The 21,865-nt window shown below is 45.3% G+C and overlaps 1 protein-coding gene across 3 annotated transcripts in view; it reads left to right on the forward strand.

Annotated features, from left to right (window-relative positions):
- The window catches only part of HEATR4 (HEAT repeat containing 4), a 774,416-nt gene that overhangs the window by 676,599 nt on the left and 75,952 nt on the right, over positions 1 to 21,865 (forward strand). The gene's annotated exons all lie outside the window — the stretch shown is intronic.

Here is a 21,865-nt window from a genome sequence, read left to right on the forward strand (position 1 = left end):
TTTCCATAGTCTGAGGTCACCATGGCCTGAACAACTGGGCATTGTGAGTAAATGCACATATATTTTGTTTTTTTCTGGAGGGTCTCAGGGGATTACCCAATTTCAATTGATGGATACTGATTCTGCCCACCTTGTCAGAGATAATCACAGGAAAAAAGTGCTGGGGTACTCAGACAGTGTAAATAGTTTGGTGAAGTACTGGGTATTTTAGACCCAGCGGTGCAGGGGCACACACCCTATGACTTCTGGGTTCACCCTGTTCCGGACCTACAGAAACACAGAGTCTTCTGGGTGAAGTCAAAGATTCGTTTATTGGCTGCAGACCAATGACAGGTATCCTAGAAGTACAACAGCGTGTATGTTCTCAGGAGACTGCTGAAAATCATAGGAACGGACTTCATCTTAAATACGCTTTTCCTTGCCTCAAGCATACATTCCTAGGTTTTATGATACGGCAATATACAAGTGTACATTACAAAGAAAAGGCAGAGTCATGATGACCATCCCACATTCCAGTTCGGCCAGCCCACAATGATTTATACAGTAAGGTTCAGATCCCACATCAGATGTAAACAGACCCCCCAATAAACATGAGCATCTCCTGTTTTGGGAAACAAGTCATAAAGCAGGAACAAGCAGGTGTGGAAGAGATTAGCCGGGGAATTGTATAGCATGAAAGGGTTTTATGACGGGTCAAGCCCTGATGCTAATCACAGGTGGACGGAGGAAGGGGAGCTCGTGAGACCGGTTTGACCCGGGGCAGCAGAGCCAGCTGCCCAGGTCACAGAGGAGTCAGAGGGAAAGCCCATGTACTGTGAGGCCCGTATTTACTCCATTATAGCCTATGTGAGGGCAATGACAAGATGGCCACTGCTTCCAAAGTGGAACCCGCGTAGTGAAGCTGAATAACGTGTACACAGTGCATTCATAGCTAGAACGATATATAAAGCACTCGTACATGCCGCATTTACCATTTGCGGTTCGCTAATGCCAAGATAGACAGGGGTAGGGCCCTGTCCCCTACGCGGTCCCGAATATTAAAGTACGACAGACCCTCCTTTTGCCCTTACATAGGCAATCACTATACTCATCTTAATCCGAGTCTAGGTCAATTGTCCGCAAAGTCATGGAGATGTTGCTGTAGCATCATCCTATTACTTAGCTCGTCCCTTGATACAGGTTTCCTTACACATAAGGTAGCACAGAGGCCACATATCGCGGGAGCACACTGTATACACAGACAGAACAGGAAAAGAATGGCTAAGATTATTCCAATGACCATCAGAACTTTCCAACCCCAGGCAGATATCAATTCCCAGAACCACCCCACCAGTGACCAATCTCCCTTATCCACGTGTATGGCTTCAGATATTTTATGGAGCTTGGAGATGGCTTGATACACTGTTGGAGCATTATCTGGTATGAAAATGCAGCAACTGGATTGGATGACCTTGCATACCCCACCGCGGTCTGCAAGAATAACGTCTAGAACCATGCGGTTCTGCAGAGTCATAAGGCGATCCGCTTGGAGCTCAGCTGTCAGATTACTAAGGGCACCAGCCGTTACATTGACAGTGGATTCAACCACACGAGTCAGTTGTCTCAGGTTCCTACTATTGACCATAGGTCCCCAAAACGGCAGGAAACCCAAGAGGAAGTCTCCTGCTTCCTGACCGGCAGTATCCTCCTTACTAATCACACCTCTCACAACTCTGGTCTTGTGATAGTCAGAGGCAGCAGTAAATGTCGGCGGTAGCAAGTTCGCAATATAACATGTGCCCGAGAAATCAGGGGGCAGCCATGTATATGCTCGGTCATGACAGATGAAGTATGTGCCCTTGGCAGCCAAAAACGCAGGGGAAAACTGTGATGGGAAGGTGTACGTTTCAGTACAGTCACTTCTTCCCAGTTGAGCTCTAGGATTCTGACCATTACCCTGTAAGCAGAACCGACCCATGTGGGGTACGACCCAGATTGGAGATGAGATTTTTCGCTGTCTTTCACCCAGACTAATACTATACCCCGTCGCGTTCCATCCTACATAAGGTCTCAACTCTTCTTTGGGAATGGATGAGTATGCATCGATATCCCTACTCATATCGGCAACTCCTTTCATCAAAGCCTTATTATTGGTGCTAGGTCTGATGGAACGCGGTTGGCGAGGGGAGTACGTATCTAGAGCATAGAGAAACATGGTTTGGAATGCCCATGACGATCCATTGTAACTATACGGCAGCACCAGGTAGGGAATACCCTTGTTAATGGTATGTGGCATTAACCCACACACCCAGCAATTGGTCGTATTCATTACCAGTTGGTGCTGGTGCAAGAGTTGGATAAACGAGTTATTTACGAACTCTGATCGTCTGGTCTGTTCGTGCTCAGGCAAAGGGTGAAAAGAGTGAGAGGAGGCAGTAGAAAGAGGTATAGGCTGTTCAGTGGGTTCAATGGGCTTTTGAGCGGAGAAAAACACAGATCCTACAATAAACATTATGATACTACATAGTGTAAAAAGGCACAAAAAGACAAAACATTTACTTTTTACAATTCTACACATCCTTGCGTTAGAGTTCATTTCCTCAATCGGTCTCTCCATCTTAAAAAACTCCATCCTCTACTCGGGCCGCTCGCGGCGGATGAGTGTCTTCTGCTAAGGAGTACGCCTGTCAGTCCAGGGAAACGCCCTAGACCAACCAGAACCGGTGACCTAGCGTCTTCGGCCTGTACCCCAAAGTCTTGGCACCGCGACCCTGCGGCAGAACCCGGATGGTGGTTCGAAAAACAAAAAATCAAGAAAGTCCTTCAGATGGGAGAGCAAAAAATGTTAAAAAGGAAATAGTGAGGAAATCTTTATTTGTCCATGGGCCTAGGTCTCAAATTATAGCGGAGACGGCCAGGTGCTGTTTGGTCTTGAAACAAAAGTTCAGGCTCAGTGGTGTCCAGTCGACTTGATGGTGGCACAGCTTCCTGCAGAATATTGTCACTCTCTTGGTCTGAAACTGTGCCTCTTATGCGTGCGTCACTGAATGGTACAAAACGAGGTACAATGTCTGTCTCTGAGTCGGCGATACCCTCCTTGACCCACTGGTCATATGGCAGAGGCGAGGGGACTACTTTACAGTGGGTACCATGAATCCAGTGTTTCTTCCCTTTCACTCGCACTGCTGATCTTGTCGAAAGAAGAACAAGATGAGGGCCGATCCAGCGAGGCTCGTCGTTGCTCTTGCGCTGGAAATTTCGGACTAGCACCCACGTACCAGGGTTGATAGGGTGTCCAGGAGGTTCAGAGGCTTGGGGAAGAGTATCATGTACCTGTTGGTGCAAAACACGCAGTTTAACAGTCAAATCATACAGGTAATCGAGCAGTACTGGATGCTCTATCTCACTAAATTTCGTCGGTCTTGGCACGCCCCATACATTAGCCGGGCGGCCAAAGACGACCTCATAAGGGCTAAGTCCCACTCGTGAGTGTATGGTCATTCTGGTGGACAGGAGTGCTAGAGGCAGAGCGTCAGGCCATTTAAGACCGGTGCTCGCCTGGATTTTGGCCAGCTTGAGCTTTAAGGCTCCATTGTAGCGTTCTACTAATCCAGCTGATTGGGGGTGATTTGCAGCGTGGAACTTCTGCTTTATCCCTAGCCCTTCACATACATTCTTCATCACTTTACCCACAAACTCACTTCCGTTATCACACCACACCATTCTTGGCATCCCAAACCTAGGGAAAAACTCCTTCACAAGGGCTTTGGCTGTGGATAGGGCAGTGTTATCTTTCAGAGGATAAGCCTCAATCCATTTTGAGAAAGCACAAACAACCACCAGTACATATTTCAGGTTGTTGCATCTTTCCATGTGAATAAAGTCCAACTGCAAAACTTCAAATGGACATGATGGGGGTGCAAAGTGACCAGCTGGAGTTGGGGTTCCCCTACCAGGGTTGTACTTCAAGCATACTATGCAATTCTTGACCACATTCTCTGCACACTTGGGAATCCCAGCATTCTGCCATACTGGAGCCAACAACTTACATATACCTTTCGTACTGATATGTGCCATTCCATGTGCCATAGTAACCACTGGAAGCACATATGCATCAGGCAACAACCATCGCCTATGTTCTGTCAGATCAATCCAACAACCATTCTCATCCAACTTACCCATACTTTCTCTCCACTTGCTTAACTCTTCCTCTGTGGCTTCAGCTTGAAGCGACTTCACGCTCTCTATTGTGTTCTCACACATTCCCACATCATTAACCCATCTTGCGGGGCCTGCAACATACATTCTAGTCTTCACATTCTGTGCTGTTTCTTTCGCGGTCTCATCAGCAAACGCATTCCCACGTCCAACATCATCTGTGACTTTCCTGTGCGCACTGCATTTCATGATCGCAACTTGCAACGGTAGGGTCAGTGACTCAAGGAGATCATTCACCAACTTGCCATTCTGAATTTTAGCTCCATGCGACGTCAGGAACCCACGCTCCTTCCACAGTCGCCCAAAATTATGAGCCACGCCAAAGGCGTACTGGCTATCTGTGTATATATTCACTCTCATTCCTTCAGACAACACACATGCTCTCGTGAGGGCGATTAATTCCGCTGCTTGGGCCGAATTATGTGGCACTCGTGCAGTTTCCACAACCGTGTGCAAAGTCGTGATAGCATATGCAGCAGTCGTGTCACCATTAGGGAGCTTGAAACATGAACCATCTACCCATAAAGTGCCATCACATTCAGTCAGGGGAGTATCTTTTAGATCTACTCTCCCTTTCGTCTCTTCTTCTGTTCTAAACAGACAGTCATGTTGCTCAATCTCATCTGAGTCTGCTGGAATTGGCAACAATGTGGCTGGATTCAGCGTATTGCATCTTTTTATGTGTATGTGATTAGCTAACAGTGTAAGTTCATAACCTGATAACCGCGCACTAGTCAAGTGTTGTGTCTTGGTTCTATTTAATAATGTGTCTACAGCGTGTGGAACCAAAACAATCAATGTATTGTCCATTACCAAACCAGCAGATTGTCGGATAGACATCGCTGCAGCAGCTGTCGCTCTCAGACAGCTTGGCAATGCCCTCGCTACAGGGTCCAAGGTTGATGAAAAATATGCGCATGGGCGCGGTCTGTCGCCAAAAGGCTGTGTTAACACTGACAACGCACATCCATCTTTCTCGTGAACATACAATGTAAAAGGCTTACTGTAGTCGGGGGTACCCAACACAGGTGCTGAACATAATGCATTACGCAATTCCACAAAACTTTTCTGGCACTCTTCAGACCATGGGATAGGATTCGGTGTGTCTTTGCATGTTAAGGCTAACAAAGGTTTTGCCAATAAAGAAAAACTAGGGATCCAATGCCTACAGTATGAAGTGATGCCCAAGAAAGCACGCACTTCTCTCTGTGTTTTCGGCACACTCAACTGTGCAATGGCTTGAATTCTTTCTGGGGTCAGTTTCCTTCCCTCCTTCGATAAGAGATGACCTAAGTAGGTCACTTCTTGTCGACAATATTGCAGCTTAGAGAGAGACACTTTGTGATGGAAAGCGGATAAATGGCGCAACAGTGACAATGTGGCTTCTTTACAGATCTTCTCAGTATCCGCGGCAATTAGTAAATCATCCACGTACTGAATCAGGATAGCGCCACTAGGTAAAACAAGTGCATCAAGCTGCGCCTTCAAAGCTTGACTATATATTGATGGACTCTCACAGTAGCCCTGGGGAGCGCGTTTGAAGCGGAAGCTTCGGCCTCCCAGACTAAAACCAAAAATGTCTCTGCTCTCTTCTGCAATTGGGATGCTAAAGAAAGCATTCTTTAGATCGATCACTGAAAACCATGCAGCAGAGGCTGGAATCATCGTTAACAAGGCAGTTATATCGGGGACAACCGGAAACTGTGGCACAACAATCTTATTAACCTCTCTAAGATCGATCACAAATCTGTAAACAGGTGGCTGTGAAGGGTCCGTTCGTTTTAAGACAGGTAAAATCGGACTATTGCAAACGTTGCCTCTTGTCTCTTCAATCACACCCTTCTTAATCAAGTCGCTGACAATGTCTAACAATGCTTTCTGCCCTTCATTAGAGATCTTGTACTGGGGAATACGTGGCAGTCTGACATTAGCCTTTAAAGTCACCACATATGGCGGTATCTCCAAGAGGCCCACATCATTGGGACCAGTAGCCCAAAGGGAATCCGGAAGGGATGACAATTCAGGCGGCATTGTATTTTTAGACAAGTACATTGGGGAAATCACTTTCTTGCCTAACGTAAGTTGTACTCCTGAAGGAGAACAATACAGTGTAGCGTGCAATCTTTTCAACAAATCTAATCCCAGCAAATTCTCACCACAACCTGTTGTCAGAATCAGGGGTGCTTTCAGCTCGCAAGGTCCAACAGAAAGTGACATGGGACTAGAAATCGGGTTCCTAACTGGGGCGCCAGAAAAACCTACCGAAACATTTATATCGCCAGACAAAGGTGCGCCAGGGAGTTTTGAATGCATGATTGAACTCTTTGCAGCACCAGTGTCTAGCAGAAAAGGCTCCGTTACATTTGCTGTAGTCACCTCAACATACGGTCCACTCTGATCCACTGGCACTGAAACAACTCCCTCTCTCTGTCTATGGCTGTCCTAGTAATCATTATTTTCTGCATCACCGTCCTCTGCATAATAATCATTATTGTAATACTGAGCCGTATTACTAATCGCGTTAGTTTGCTGATCAAAGCTATTGATGGTACTTTGAGGCGGCAGAGGACGTGCATTCTGGGGAGCATTTCCACGCCCTCTGCCTCTAGGAGCTTGCTGACCACCCCTACCTCTTGCACCATACATATTACCGTTCCGCTGCATTAATTTAGGGCAACTATATTTAAAATGACCTTCCTCTTTGCAGTATGAACATTGGTTGGGACCTACAGGGACACGTGGTTGGTAATACCCATTCATTTGCTGATTGTTCTGAAACTGTTGGGGTTGGTGATAGACACCTTGGGGTTGCCTATAATTATTCTGACCTCCACGTGGCGGATAGGCCTGCTGTAAAAGGACCTTTGTCTTTAGTTCCTTCGTTTTCTTCTCTGTTCTATCTTTCTCGTCCTTATCTCTATTTTCATAATACTGTGCAGTAGCCAGTATTTGCGCTGAAGAAGAAACAGCCCAAGAACTTTCTGAATCTTTTAACTTTTTACACAGGTCAGGAAGTAGATTCTGCACAAACTTATCCACAAACAGCCGTTGGCCACCCTCAGTACTCATATCCTGCCCACTGTGATCAATAAACGTTTCTTCAAACCTAGTAAAGAAGTCTGACACTGTCTCATCTTTCTTCTGCTTGCATGCAGATAACTTGTCCCAATTTACACGCATCGCAGGCATTATTGTCTTCATATACGTGATGATTCTACCAGGCAGTTCAGCTACTAAAGGTTCTGGTTTCGCACCACCAGTTTGTCTAGCATCAGCAGCAACAATGTTAGCCCATGTATCCCCTAGTTCTGCATTGTGATCTACATTACGAATTGACCCCCATAGAGGCTGTGGAACAACATTACCAAACAACATGTCTATGTCGGCCAGATTCATAATGCATGACCCTGCCGTCTGTGACAACTCTTTATAATAACCTGCTGGGTTTTTACGGGGATCAGGCAAGGACTGCTTAAGCGCTAACACCTCAGAGCGCTTCCATGGAACATGCACCCAAACACGCTGGAAATGCGCTGCCACAGCGGGGTTACCACCGGCAGCTGCAACCGCTTCCTTCCATACAGGGGGAACTTCTCTCATAGGGTATTGTCGTGCTTTTACCTTTTTCCCCACAAGGACATCTTGTTCAAACAATGACTGTTGGCAATCATCATTCCTAAAGGACAATACAACCGCAACTGCTTTATCTACTCCACGGTCCACAATTATACCAGTTCCAAAATCGAACCTCACTCTACACAATTCCTGCGGGTTCGGATTTTTACCACTATCCTCCAATTCTTCACAGAGAATTTCGCACATTTTCTCAAACACATATCTCTGTTTTGGGGCATCCCATTGATGGAAAACGTTGACAACTGATTCCACATCATACAGTGAAGGGAAAACAATCCATCTACGCGCCATGTTATCTATTACCTTCTTCTCATCGGGGTTAGGCAATTGGCTGCGCAACTGCTTACGCTGTAAACCAGGAGTCGCACCAGATGACTCAAAGAGAGGAGACATTAATGTAGTAACCACATTAGCTAAGCGCTGTCGCGCTGAAGGAGAAGCTGAGGCGAGAACAGGGGGAAAAACAGAGGGAAGAAAAGAGGATGTAGAGACAGGTACTGGAGTGGTGGAAGGAAGAGTGTCAGGGGAGGCAGCTGCTGTATTAGGCAAAGTCGCAGGAAGTGCGGGGGCAGTTGGAAGCACAACTGGCGGTCCTTGAGAGGGCTGCGCTACATGGATAAGAGCCGGTTGCAAAGCAACTGGCGGTAGTGGCAAGGCTTGCAGTATATTCACTGGAGGTGGCATATTTACAAGCTGGGGAGGCGCCGTGGCATTTTGAGCATACGGGGGTGGCGAACTCAACAAATGTGACATCAGGGGATCTTTCTCCTTTTCTTCGGACTCATTCTGCTTAGAATGTGGTAAAGCTGGGTAACATTTGTCAATCCCTAACTTGCGCTGCCTATGCAATTGCTCACTCATCTGCTCCTCCTCATTGTCTTTAAATTGTACAGCTGCTTGCATTACTGTCATACCTTTCTCTCTCTTATTCTTTTTCGCTAGCTTAATTTCCTTTTGTTTGGCTTCCTTTCGCCATAAGCGGAAAGAGTCAAACATCGCCGGCCGGGCTTTCTTCTTAAACAATTTAATTTCTAAATTATCTAAAATATCGGTATCAAAACTACCATTTTGGGGCCATTTTAAAACACCATCTTTCCTGGTGTAGTGGATCCACACTTCGTTATATGCAATGGGGCCTACGCCATGTTTTACATAGAGCTCATAAGTTGGAGTTCCAACCGGAGGAACCGGACATGATTCCTCTAGCTGGAAATCTTTTCCACAACCCAAACAGAATAATCTACCAAATAGTCCAGAACCAGGCATCTTTGCTCACTAGTCTAGATCCAAACGTCAAAGGATTATCGAATACGATATTCTCGTGAATACACGAGTCCTCTGGTTTTGGCGTTTGCAAACTCCAAAGTACCAAATTACCAAATCAAACGATCCCGAAGGATACCAAAAACAAATAGGAGACGCTCCACTTATACTTAACTGAATATTGCTGATCGATGGCGTCACCAGAAGACTCTCTCGATTGTTTCGCTCTCTCAGATTCGTCAAGGGTCCAAAACAGGTCGATTAATCAGGGCAGCAGTCCTTCGTAGCCGTCGGGACGCGGAGAACCTCGCAGAAAAGACTTTCGGACCACGTCGACATGCAGGGGTCGATGAAGTGGCGGCCTTCCTCCGGAATTTCCACACGAAGCTCCTCACGAACCTCTGGCTTGGACTGGTACCGCTGAAATCGTCCCGAGTTGGGCGCCAAACTGAAGTACTGGGTATTTTAGACCCAGCGGTGCAGGGGCACACACCCTATGACTTCTGGGTTCACCCTGTTCCGGACCTACAGAAACACAGAGTCTTCTGGGTGAAGTCAAAGATTCGTTTATTGGCTGCAGACCAATGACAGGTATCCTAGAAGTACAACAGCGTGTATGTTCTCAGGAGACTGCTGAAAATCATAGGAACGGACTTCATCTTAAATACGCTTTTCCTTGCCTCAAGCATACATTCCTAGGTTTTATGATACGGCAATATACAAGTGTACATTACAAAGAAAAGGCAGAGTCATGATGACCATCCCACATTCCAGTTCGGCCAGCCCACAATGATTTATACAGTAAGGTTCAGATCCCACATCAGATGTAAACAGACCCCCCAATAAACATGAGCATCTCCTGTTTTGGGAAACAAGTCATAAAGCAGGAACAAGCAGGTGTGGAAGAGATTAGCCGGGGGATTGTATAGCATGAGAGGGTTTTATGACGGGTCAAGCCCTGATGCTAATCACAGGTGGACGGAGGAAGGGGAGCTCGTGAGACCGGTTTGACCCGGGGCAGCAGAGCCAGCTGCCCAGGTCACAGAGAAGTCAGAGGGAAAGCCCATGTACTGTGAGGCCCGTATTTACTCCATTATAGCCTATGTGAGGGCAATGACAAGATGGCCACTGCTTCCAAAGTGGAACCCGCGTAGTGAAGCTGAATAACGTGTACACAGTGCATTCATAGCTAGAACGATATATAAAGCACTCGTACATGCCGCATTTACCATTTGCGGTTCGCTAATGCCAAGATAGACAGGGGTAGGGCCCTGTCCCCTACGCGGTCCCGAATATGCCTCAGGGACCTGGCTTGCCAGCCCGAACCCCAGCTATCTTAAGCGATATCATTCTTACTCTGCACACAAAATGCAGTTGCAGCACTGGCTAGCAAACTGGAGCAGGGATAGAATGTTTATTGCATTTTATGTTCCTTCTTGCAGGGCAAGGTGACTGGACATACACATTAGGAGTCAGGTTGCATGCAATGATCTGATTTCAGATGATCAGAGTGCCCTCTATGCATGCCTCCTTTTGGCCCCATAGGTGTCAGTGCTGTGACACAGTATTAAGGGAGTTGGATAACTGCAGCTTTCACCTACCAACAGGAGGTGGAGAGGAGACTCCATAGAATTGCCTTGCTGCAGTGCCAGGCCAGCTCTTGCTGCAGCACCTCCAGGGTGTGTTGTTTTGTCTGCCCCTGCCTAGGTGCCCTCCTCCCACTAGGACTGGGAGTGACTTTAGGGTAGTCCAACAGAGTGCACACGAGGGCACTAGATCCTTTTGGGCTCCTGACAGATCGTCTCTTTGGGAGTGTTTTGTCCCCCACTTCTCCAGAATGATTTAAGTGGCCTCACACTGGTTGGCAGCACGATGCAACAGATAAGAGAAGGACAACAGTATGACATGTTTCTTCACCAAATGATGCGATCAAGACTCTGGGTACCCAGGCAATTTTTGGCTAAGCTCTGGGTGGGTGCTGGCCAACAGCAGGTGATTGGTCTCGGCATCTAGAGTCTGATGAACCGAAAATGAGTTAGGTTTACCTGGAATAAGTGGTAACAGAGGAAGACCTCTGTATATGGCTCACATGACCCAGCACTATCCACAATACTTTCCTCTGACCCCTAGGGGGAGAGAGCTACATAGGTTAGTTAGGGGGTTGCACATTACAGGTGAAGCTCGGATAGGGTAGGAATGGTACACTAAGGGCTTGGGGGGTGACATTATCCTTTCCATAGTCTGAGGTCACCATGGCCTGAACAACTGGGCATTGTGAGTAAATGCACATATATTTTGTTTTTTTCTGGAGGGTCTCAGGGGATTACCCAATTTCAATTGATGGATACTGATTCTGCCCACCTTGTCAGAGATAATCACAGGAAAAAAGTGCTGGGGTACTCAGACAGTGTAAATAGTTTGGGCCCACTGATTCTGTCGGAAAACTCTAGCTCAGAGCAAGGCCCATGTTTCCTCAGAGAGAGAGACAAAAAGGAGGTTAACAGGGTAGGTGCCATAAACTTTATTGTATGATTAAAATCATAAAACAACAATTACATCTAAAAATGTAAAAATTTATTACAACACATCTACCTCAATCAACAAACACAAGAAGAAATAGTATACTACTCTAAAACATAGCAGGATTAAAACAATACACGATATAAGCTGCCTCCGGGAGCTGTGGGCAACGGATATGATACCAGTGGATGGTTTAATAACCCAATGCGTTTCAACAATATTGATGTGTGGCTTGATTCTGACCACAGAAAAAACTTGCAACATAACACTACGGAAAGCATTGGAACCATACTTGAAATCTTCATAGAGGGCTCCAGAGAATCCCAGAAGAATCCCCAAGCATGTCATTGCAGTCTGCAGTGATTTAACACAAGGCCTGACAAAAGACTGTCAGAGAAAGGGCTGCTGAAGGAGGAAAGTGTGTAGGCCTTACCTGGAAGAGATATAAAATGGAGCAAGCATTCATAAAGGGAGGTCAGTGAACACGCTAAAGGCATTTGGAAGCATCCCCTCTTTAACTGGGCAAACTAGGACAGACGCTCCAGCTAGAAGTATGTACCACATAGGCAACAGAAATAGTTGTATTGATTATGTTGTAAGTAATAAGGAATTGTGGCACACTGCATAAGACATGAGTGTCCTGAGCAGGATAGAAAGCTACCATGATCTGCAGATAGTCTGTCTATCTATTCATGGTTTAAAGATGCCTACCTCCACCACAGAGCCCTTGGTGACCCTCAAAGTATTGATCCTGAAATACTCCCAAAGAGCAGGCATGCCGTGCCCCAAAAGTTATGAAATTATACTGCCTCATCACCTCAACGAGATCCAGGATCATGGGAACCAAAGAAGAAAGATGTCACTGAATCTCTCGAGACAATACTGGAGACGACATCCCCATACTTCATGACCACAAAACTCCTGCACACTGCAGCCGGACCATACACAAAATGAGCTGTTTAGATTCAGAGCGCTACTCAAATAAAGCAGGAAATAACTAGAATATTGAGACTACAGCAGAAGAGCATCATTGGAGAGCAAGTACTTAAGAGCGGCAGAAAGGAATATAAGGACTTAATTAATCATAAAATGAGCCCGGCCTAGAGTAAGGACTGGGTGGACGAAAAGAAAGCATTCAGTGAGATGCTAGTGGATTCTGGCAACTGGCCTCCTGGAGATGCAAAGACCTGCCTGTGGGCCTCGAAGTTGGACTTGGAGCAATGAGCGGGTGAGCTATACAGGAGTGGCGAAGCAGAGGATGGAAGGTGCCACGATAAGTTGGGTCTCATTAAGATGGACAAGAAAGATACTCCAGTAACTGATTAATCAATTACCAATGTAGAACCACAGTGAGTGAGGAACCCATGTTCTGTAGTATGGAATTTACTATTGATGAGATCATAGCTGCAATTTAGTACCAGAAGGCAAACAAGGACCCCGGTTATGACAGAATCCCAGCAGACTTCTGTTAGGCTTGGGCTCGCATAGGGTCACCTGCACTATGCACAGTGTACAATGAATTTTATAACTGTGGATGTGTTCCCTGTTCCTGGAGATCTGCAATGTTAGTTCCCATTTGCAAGAAAGGCAATTGCTCAGATCCAGCAAATTACCACCCCATCTTGTTGTTACAGGGAGCAGGCACAATACATGAAAAACTCTTCCTGTACCAGTTCAAGAGTGGGTGAGGAATTCATAACATCGTTTGTGGAACCCAAGCAGGTTTTAGAAACGACCTGTGCACAATATAGAAGGCAAAGAGGCTCTTCTTAAAAAAGCTGCTTTAGGTTTGACATTTATTGATCTTAAGACTACTTTTGACTCTGTCAAGCAGATGCTCTTATGGATGATACTAAAACATCAACGAGTCCGGAAACGACGGCTTGAAACCTTGATATAATTGCACCATCAGACTCCGCAAGGGCCTGATACTGAAAGAATGGGAATGTAACAGACAAAAGTTGGAGTTTGCGATGGATGTGTTCTAGCTCCACTCTTGCTCAATTTATATACCAATTACATAGGTACTTACTTACTGGATGTGCACCTAAGCATGCTAAAGTTGGGAGGTCAAAAAGTTATGATCCTATTAGTTGCCATGACACAATGATCCTTCCTCAACTGAACTGTCAGTGCATCCTGTACTAAAGAATGCTGAACTTGCTGCCATAGAAAGAAGCTCACGATAAAAGAAAGTAAAACCAAATGTATTATTTTGAATCTTAAGATATTTTCAAAACGAACATTTAGTGCCTCATCGTGGTTTCAAAACTGACAGCCTCATTACAAGGGAGGCTGTCGGTTCTGAAACCAGCGGACATTCCAGCTGGCTTTTGATGGGCTTAAGGATCCGTCTGCCAATCGGAACCGGGATGTAATACCTATGGAGGGCGTTTTACGCCGTCTGGGTTAGGATGTCGGTTTCCGGCACGGTTTCCAAGCCGGGATTCCGACATGGAAAGTCTGTCGGAAAGTGACTTTGGGAGCCCCTAGCAGTGCCCCCCTCAGCCAGCAGCCTCTGATTGGGGGCTGAGGGGGTACCTGTGGGGCTCCCCTGTTCATCTCTGCACCATGTGGCAGGCACTCTGAGGTGCCTGCCACGCGATGCAGGGGTGAACACAAACTCCCTTTTCTGTATGGGAGCTTGTGCTGCGTCCGGTTTCCAACCACAGCACAAGCTATCATACAAAAAAGGTGAGCTTGCGACCGCACCATGTGTGGTCGCATCAAAATTCAGCGTACGGGACCACCAACCGAAAGTCGGTCGGACCCGTATCCACAATGGTCCACCTGACATCGAAATATAGCCCTTTATGTCAATGAGATTACAATAGAGAGTCAAAACCTTTGACTATTTCGGCATAAGATTTGACCAACAAAAGAAAATCAATATGCATCAAGAATCAAAAGGTAGGAGCCATACTCCGTCTCAAACGTAATATTAGGGGCACCTCGAGAAAGGTTGTCCTAGATATATAGGATGAAGCCAGTTGTGGCAGAACTATGTGGCTACCAAAAATGAAGGTCCTACGGAAGACAGAATAACATTTTCTGAAACATTTCCTGCTTTTGGGCCCTGCTTCTCCACTGAGCACTAAAACTGGAAGTTGAACTCAACCCCATACCTTCACGAGAGCCAGCTATGCTGAGTCCTACTGTGGATATGGAAGCAAGTAATTCCATATATTAAGATTAATTTAAAGACTCTGCACAATGTCTCCGGCAAGGCAGGGTCCACAAACAGATGGTGGATAAAACATGTAGGAGAAAAAAACAAAAGATGATAAGCTGCAGTAACTTTTGAGAGAATCCAGGTAAACCGAATGCAACACGCATAACACATACTCTAGTAAAATACTGCCAGATGAAAGCAACCATGACTGTTTGCAGGTCCAGCAAAGGCCCAAAGGGCCTAAAACCAAAGCTTGACATAATAACACCACAGATTTGACGATCAATGAACTTAAAATTCTTGCTTGGAATTCCTGGGGTACAAGCATTTACTTCCAGATGGTCAGCCAAGGAAAGAGGGCAACCTTCTCTGTACTTGAGATTTTGGAGGGCTTGAAACAAGCCATTTTTTTACTTCTTTGGACAAAAACTATAGCCCCTCAAGCGTGAATACTTTGCCCTGCGACCAGTTTGGGACCAAGAGCAGTATTGAAGCAATGGCACTTTGCCACAGGCAAGGCACACCACTTATCGTTCTTTCTGTCACAGTTTACATTACTCCAGCATTGCAGCTCACAAGGAGGGAATTTGAGAGGAAGTAGGAGTTGCCCTGTGATCCAATCTCAGATACTCTTCCTTTTAAAAACAATCTCCACCCTGGTGTTTTTGTGTTTCACAGTTTTAAACTTTGTTAAAAATGGCCCAATTCCACTTGTACATTTACTAATGAAACCAAGTGATTGTACGACTTTAAACTGAAACAACAAAATTTGCAGTGAACAAACAGGATAAAATCAATGCATTAAAAGAAAATCTATTAATATGAAACTCAAAGCTTTAAATCAGCAATGGTACTCTCAAAATATTGGAAGTATAATATCAGTCTGCTATAATTCCACTATGGATTTGTGTTCTAGATGCAAAAGGCACAGTTTACCAATTTTTGCACAGTCACTCAGTAAAGTTTCCAATCCTATCTAGATTACATCTGCGGTTGATGCGCTTTGCCAAGTCTGTTTGTGGCAATACTTCAGCACGGCTTGCATGTTTGTGGAGAAATTCCATCACGGCTGTACATTTGTAGAGATACTCCACCACGTCTTGTACATTTGTGGGGATATTCCAGCACGGCTGTACGTTTGTTGGGACTCTCCAGCACAGCTGATGATTTCATTTCCTTTTCCAGAATAACTTAGTGCAACACATTGCTTTATAGACTTACATTTCAAGACCAGATACTATCGTGGGGGGACACCCGGACCCTAGGCCAGCAGCTGTGAATAAACCAAACATAGCAAGTCCCACTAAGGTGCTGAGGTATGTGCACCAGGGAATAGATCCTGTGAAGACAGTTGACTTCATCACTGTAAGTTCCCTGTCAATTGAGGCTTTCCTGTTCTTGAAGGCGCCAATTAGAATCTCCCTATTTGTGAGATGTGCTGCGTCGACCTGCGGCAGAGTAGTTATGTGTAGGAATAGACACCCCGGTTTTGAAGGGTGTGGTTTGCAAATCAATGTGGGGTAAGATAAATAACAAGATTAGTATCAAACATTCAACAAATAAGTGGCAGACAATCCTTTTAGTTACATAAATGCTTAAGACTCACTGGATTAGGTAAATATGGACACTCTTTGTGGACTGTTCCTTGACAGCCCTCCACCCAAAGTGTCTCACTCACAGGCCCTTCTTAGTGAGAAAGGTGCAAGCATAGCTCTCTTACAGCTATGACCTACACTGTGGATAAGGATTTCCTAATGATGTGTCAATGAAAAGAGGTCTATAGAAATTTTCTGAGATGGGCCAAATTAAAGAGCCTTCTCTCTCCTTCAATAATACTCTCAGGCCTTAAATAGTCTTTAAAAATCCCAAAAGTGTGCATTAGTAATCCTGATTAACTAATCAAATCCCTGTATCAAGTCACTCTTTAAAAGGAAATCTCTCTTCCAGAATACGTTCCACAGGATATCTTGAATTGGAGCCTATGTACTTTCAATCTTCCTTACTAAGATTCGGGAGTTTTTGATGAAGAGGTAGATCACGCCAACATGCTGCTGCCTGCTAACCACGTTGACAAGCAGTTATGCTTTGGTGTGTATCCTATTTATACGGGGACCGCGCCCAGGCTAACACAAAGTCTTGTGGGAAATTGTGAGATTCAAAATAGTCACCGAAGAGACATGTAAGTTCAGGGCACACCTTTACCATGCGTTAAATACCGGATTCAAAGTGTTTCAATCTACACCAGAGACCCCCTGTACAGTTCCTGGGAGTCTTCATGGTTTCGACTAGTCCCCGAGTTATCCTCGGACAAGCCCCCTGTGTTGCCAAGTCAGGGCCCCTGACACTACACGATTCTTAACTGAAAATAATACAGATACTTTTGTGCATGTCTAGCAATGGAGAACAAATAAAAATTAGATGAATTAATTAATTAATTAAATGGCATTCGTATAGCGCATGGCAACCCGGGAGCATCCCAGAGATGGTCAATTGTCTCTATGGTAGATGTGATATAAACAATTCTGTTTGGGAATTCCGCTCCAGGAGCCTTCGTACTCTAATTTGGGCAGGCACAGTAGTAATAAACGTAGAAAATTATCTTTTACTTGTGCCTCAAGGGAAGATGTGAAATAAAGTGCATTACCCAAAGTGTATATTGAGGTTAGATATGTTGACCAAAAATGTTTGCATTGATTTCGATAAGTCATACTCAAGTAGCCATTGCCTCATAGATTTCCTAAGCAGTTGTTTCCATTTGGTATTAGACACCTTCAGCAATATATTTCAGGCACTTAACTTGTACTTCTTCAGTAATAGATAAATTTAAGCTTTCGGATGGCGAAAAACAGAAGTTGCTACCAGGCCGTGATCAGTTCAGCGGATCAACAAGGTTGACACTTGGTCACTGAGTCACTGTCATTTTGGTGTGCATGGTCTTCCAACACTTTGCGAGAAATGTTGCTGCCTTTTATTCTAGGTGGCAACATAGGCAGTAGATCTTTAAGTAGGAACTTCAAGTGACCAGCATGTTTTGGCCACAACACAGGGTTCAAGGTTCCCCGAGTGTGTTTGCATGTCTGAAGCAGTGTCCTACTTGTGCTAAAGGTTGTGCTGACCCCACAGGGGGTGATGGTGGATCAGTCTTCATGTTTAGGGACTCTTGTTCCGGGCTCCCAGCACCCCATTGTTAGTTTGGTTCACCTACAACAAGGGGTGAGGTAGGACAACTTCCAGATTTGATCCAGATGCCCTTGCACCACTGTGTTTGATGCTTTTGCTTTGCTCTTCCCCTTGAAGATACACAATTCTTTAGGGTGCGGATGGCCCACTGTGGGCAAGTGGGAGCCGCATTAGAGAGCAGTCTAGGGGACCCACTAAGGAGAGTGCTTTGTGAGCTGAAGTGCACCTCCTCTTACCCTAACGAGAACCCACTACTGTCTAAAGAGTGAGCGGCGTGAATGATTCACTGTAGACATGTTTGTGTCGAATGAGTTGAGCTTCTTTGCGGAGGACCCACGAGGGAAATTTGCCGGGAATAAACAGGATAAAATCAATGTTATAAAAGAAAAATTATTAATTTGAAATCGAAAGCTCTGGGGGGTCTCAGACATTTTTTGTTTCCTTAAAATGAAGTGGAGGCCCTATTTATAGATATGGTTTGTGTTTCCTCACATGGAGATTAAAAGGGGGTTACTCACACCGTACAAGCAGCACACTCCGTATACCTACACATTAGGATCTGGGAAGATCCTTCATTTTATACATGAAGGTCTCTTCACTACTGGTTAATCTTAGACTGATTGAGACCTTTGCCCTACTGCTTAGTTGGCATTGCCACTGAGCATTGCCAAAGCCAACATCACATCCACTGCAACTTTAATCCCCATGTCTGTTATATTGTGGAGAAAATTCTATGGGAAATTTGATAAATATTCAGAAAACTAATGTTTTTAATCTGGTTTAACTGGACCAAAAAATACAAAAATCCTCCATGTGCAGCTACTCGTGTTTGATGTGCACCAGTCCCAATAATGTTCAGTGTAAAGTACTTTGCTGCTCCTTGAAGCTCTCTGAACAGCTCCTCATGTTTGAAATGCTACAACCCCAGTAATGTTGTGTCTAAAGTACTTTGCCACTTCACAAAGTTCTTCGTGTAGATTCTCATACTTTGTGATAATCCAGCCCCAGTAATGTTCTATGCTTTTAGAAGCTCCATGTGCAGCTTCCCATGTGTTTGAGATGCTCCTGTCCGTGTATTGTTAATTGTAAAGTACTTCGCTACTTATCGAAGCTGTGTGTAGCTACTTTGGTTTGAGATGCTCCATTCCCAATAATGTTGTGCGTAAAGTACTTCTATGCTGTTAGAAGCACCGATTGCCGCTTCTCATGTGTTTGAGATTCTCTTGTCCCTGTATTGTTCTGTGTAAAGTACTTCACTCCTCCTTGAAGCTCAGTGTACAGATCCTCGTGTTTGAGATGCTTAAGCCCCAGTAATGTTCTGTGAAAAGTACTTTGCTGCTTCTCAAATCTCTGTGTGTGGCTCCTTGTGTTTGAGATGCTCCAGCCCCAGTAATGTTCCGTGTAAAGTACTTTGCTGCTCCTCGAAGCTGTGTGCAGCTCCTCGTGTTTGAGATGAGATTCCTTTGCTCCCCTGCCTATATTGATCTCGAAATGCTGCACTCCAGAGCGGCTAATCTAACCCAGAGCATCCATAGCTCCATTCTGGACCTTATGAACCTCCTTCACCTTGCCAAACTCTCCCTTGCTAACCTCAAGTCACCTCAATCCTCCCCTCCACAGATCGCTGAGCCTCCCAAGCACCCACTTCTGCTACCTCTGAGACATCTTTGCCCGCGCAAGCAACCTTACGGTATCCCGAGCTCTTGCACTCTCTTACAATTCTTCCACTGCTTTCTCTACTCCACTAGACCTCACAGGAAACAAAATCCTAGCCATCCTCCAAGACCACAACTCTGTCCAAGCCATCCCTTGCCCACTAGATAAGAGTCCTGAACACCCCATCAGCATGGTCACCATCAACCCCAACAGGCCAGCTACCCTCCATAACAGAAGTGTGGTTAAAAGCAACCTCGCGGCTGTATTCCTGTCCGTCCAGACCCCCGACACTCCCCCAGACCCACCCTTTCTGGTCTCTTAATCAATTGCCAATCTGCTGTTAAGCATGCCGCTGATATTGCTGACCTCATCCTGAACAAAAATTTAGACCTAGCTATACTAACCGAATCCTGGCTCAATGAATACTCTTCCCCTTGCCTGGACTTATTAGTCCCTCCTAACTACAACATTGCTAGACTGGACAGACATCCCAGCAGGAAAGGTGGAGGCATCGCCTGCATATTCCGATCCTGCCTCCTTGTCACGGAACTCTTAGCGGACACCACTGACTCCTGTGAATACCTCGCTCTCTCCATTTGGAGCAACTCATTACGTCTTTGCAACTTGCACATCTTTTACCACCTCCCAGGTTCGAACGACTCTTTCACCGATCACCTCTTGGAAATCATCACAACTAAGATTTCCTCGAATGCCAAAGAGATTTTCCTTGGTGACTTCAACCTGCACTGGAATGACCCTAAAGATCCTTACGTCAACGCCATCAATGACCTCCTAACCAATCAAGCCCTGACTCAAGCCTTCTCTCTGCCAACTCACTCAAAAGGGGCCACCCTTGACGGGATCATTTCTAAGGAATCGTCAGTCAAGCTTATCTCCATAGACCCATGTGACTGGTCCGACCACCACGCCATCTCCTTCGTTCTACCTGGGACCCACAAGACAAAGACACCGCAACCGGTGATTCCCAAACGCTGGATCAGAAACACTAAAAACCTTAACCTTGTGAAACTGGAGGCTCGCTGCAAATCTGACCTCCCCCCCCCTCGCATATAACTACGGTCAGTGAACTCAATGATCATTACTCGGCATCATTATCGAACATCCTGGACGACCTTGCCCCTCTAAAACTAAAAAGAACACAAATCCAAGACAGAAACCCTTGGTTCTCTGATTCCCTCAACTTGGAGAGGAGATCCCTACGGCAATCTGAAAGAAACTGGAGACAGCACCCCTCTGCTGCGCACCTAAAACTTCTCCGTCAGGTGAGAAACTCCTACAACAAGCACATCCTCAATTCAAAAAAAGAATACTTCAGATCGGAATTGGGGAATGCCAAGAATAGACCCTGAAAGCTCTTTGAACTGGTCAAACACCAATCAAATAAACTGGCTAAAACACCGAAAGAATCTCCCAAGTCTCTGATATCTTCGGAGGAATTCTCCTCTTTCTTCACTGATAAAATCACGGCATTAGGAATTGAACGCAGTACCGCCACTTACTCTCAACCCCTTCCGGACCTGCCCCCCCTTTCCGCACTACCCCCACTGGCCTCACCTAAAAACCAAGCTCGCTGGACCGACTTCGAATACTATGACGAAGACGCCATCTCTAAAATCCTATCTACCTTAAACCCAAATAACCACTTTAATGGCCTGCTACCATCCAACTGCCTCGCTGCTGCCTCCCAATCCATTATTCCTTGCTGGACTGCAATAATCAATCAATCAGTGATCTTTATTCGGGTATATAAAAATATCCATAAAAAGAACATGTAAAAAACAGTCAAAATTCCATTTTAGATTAAACTAACATACACATATACACATAAATACAAGCTTTAAAATATAGCCAGACTCCACAAAGGAAGTAAAAAGCCAAAAATATTAACAGTTTAAAAGCGAGACATTATATGCAAACCCAAGCTAATTCAACAGAGTAAGGTTTCACCATTAATATGAGAGGGCTAAGCCAGTCATCATACACGTGACTCAGAAAGAAGCTACGGGGCAAGCCTAGATGGTATCCTAGTAACCTTCCATGACTCGATAGATCCAAGGGGCTAGTCCTCTCCTCTGGTACTTCTTAATTTTACCGCCAGTCTTAAAAAATGTACAGTACTGAACAAAGTAAAAGGGTCGGAGCAGAGTTTTAAAAATAAAAGAGCCACGTTAGCCTGCCTAATTTTAGACCGTCTTAAAATGGTTTTTAAAAACAAGGACC

The sequence above is a fragment of the Triturus cristatus genome, chromosome 9 (genome assembly GCF_964204655.1).
Source record: "Triturus cristatus chromosome 9, aTriCri1.1, whole genome shotgun sequence".
Taxonomy (NCBI): Eukaryota; Metazoa; Chordata; class Amphibia; order Caudata; family Salamandridae; genus Triturus; species Triturus cristatus.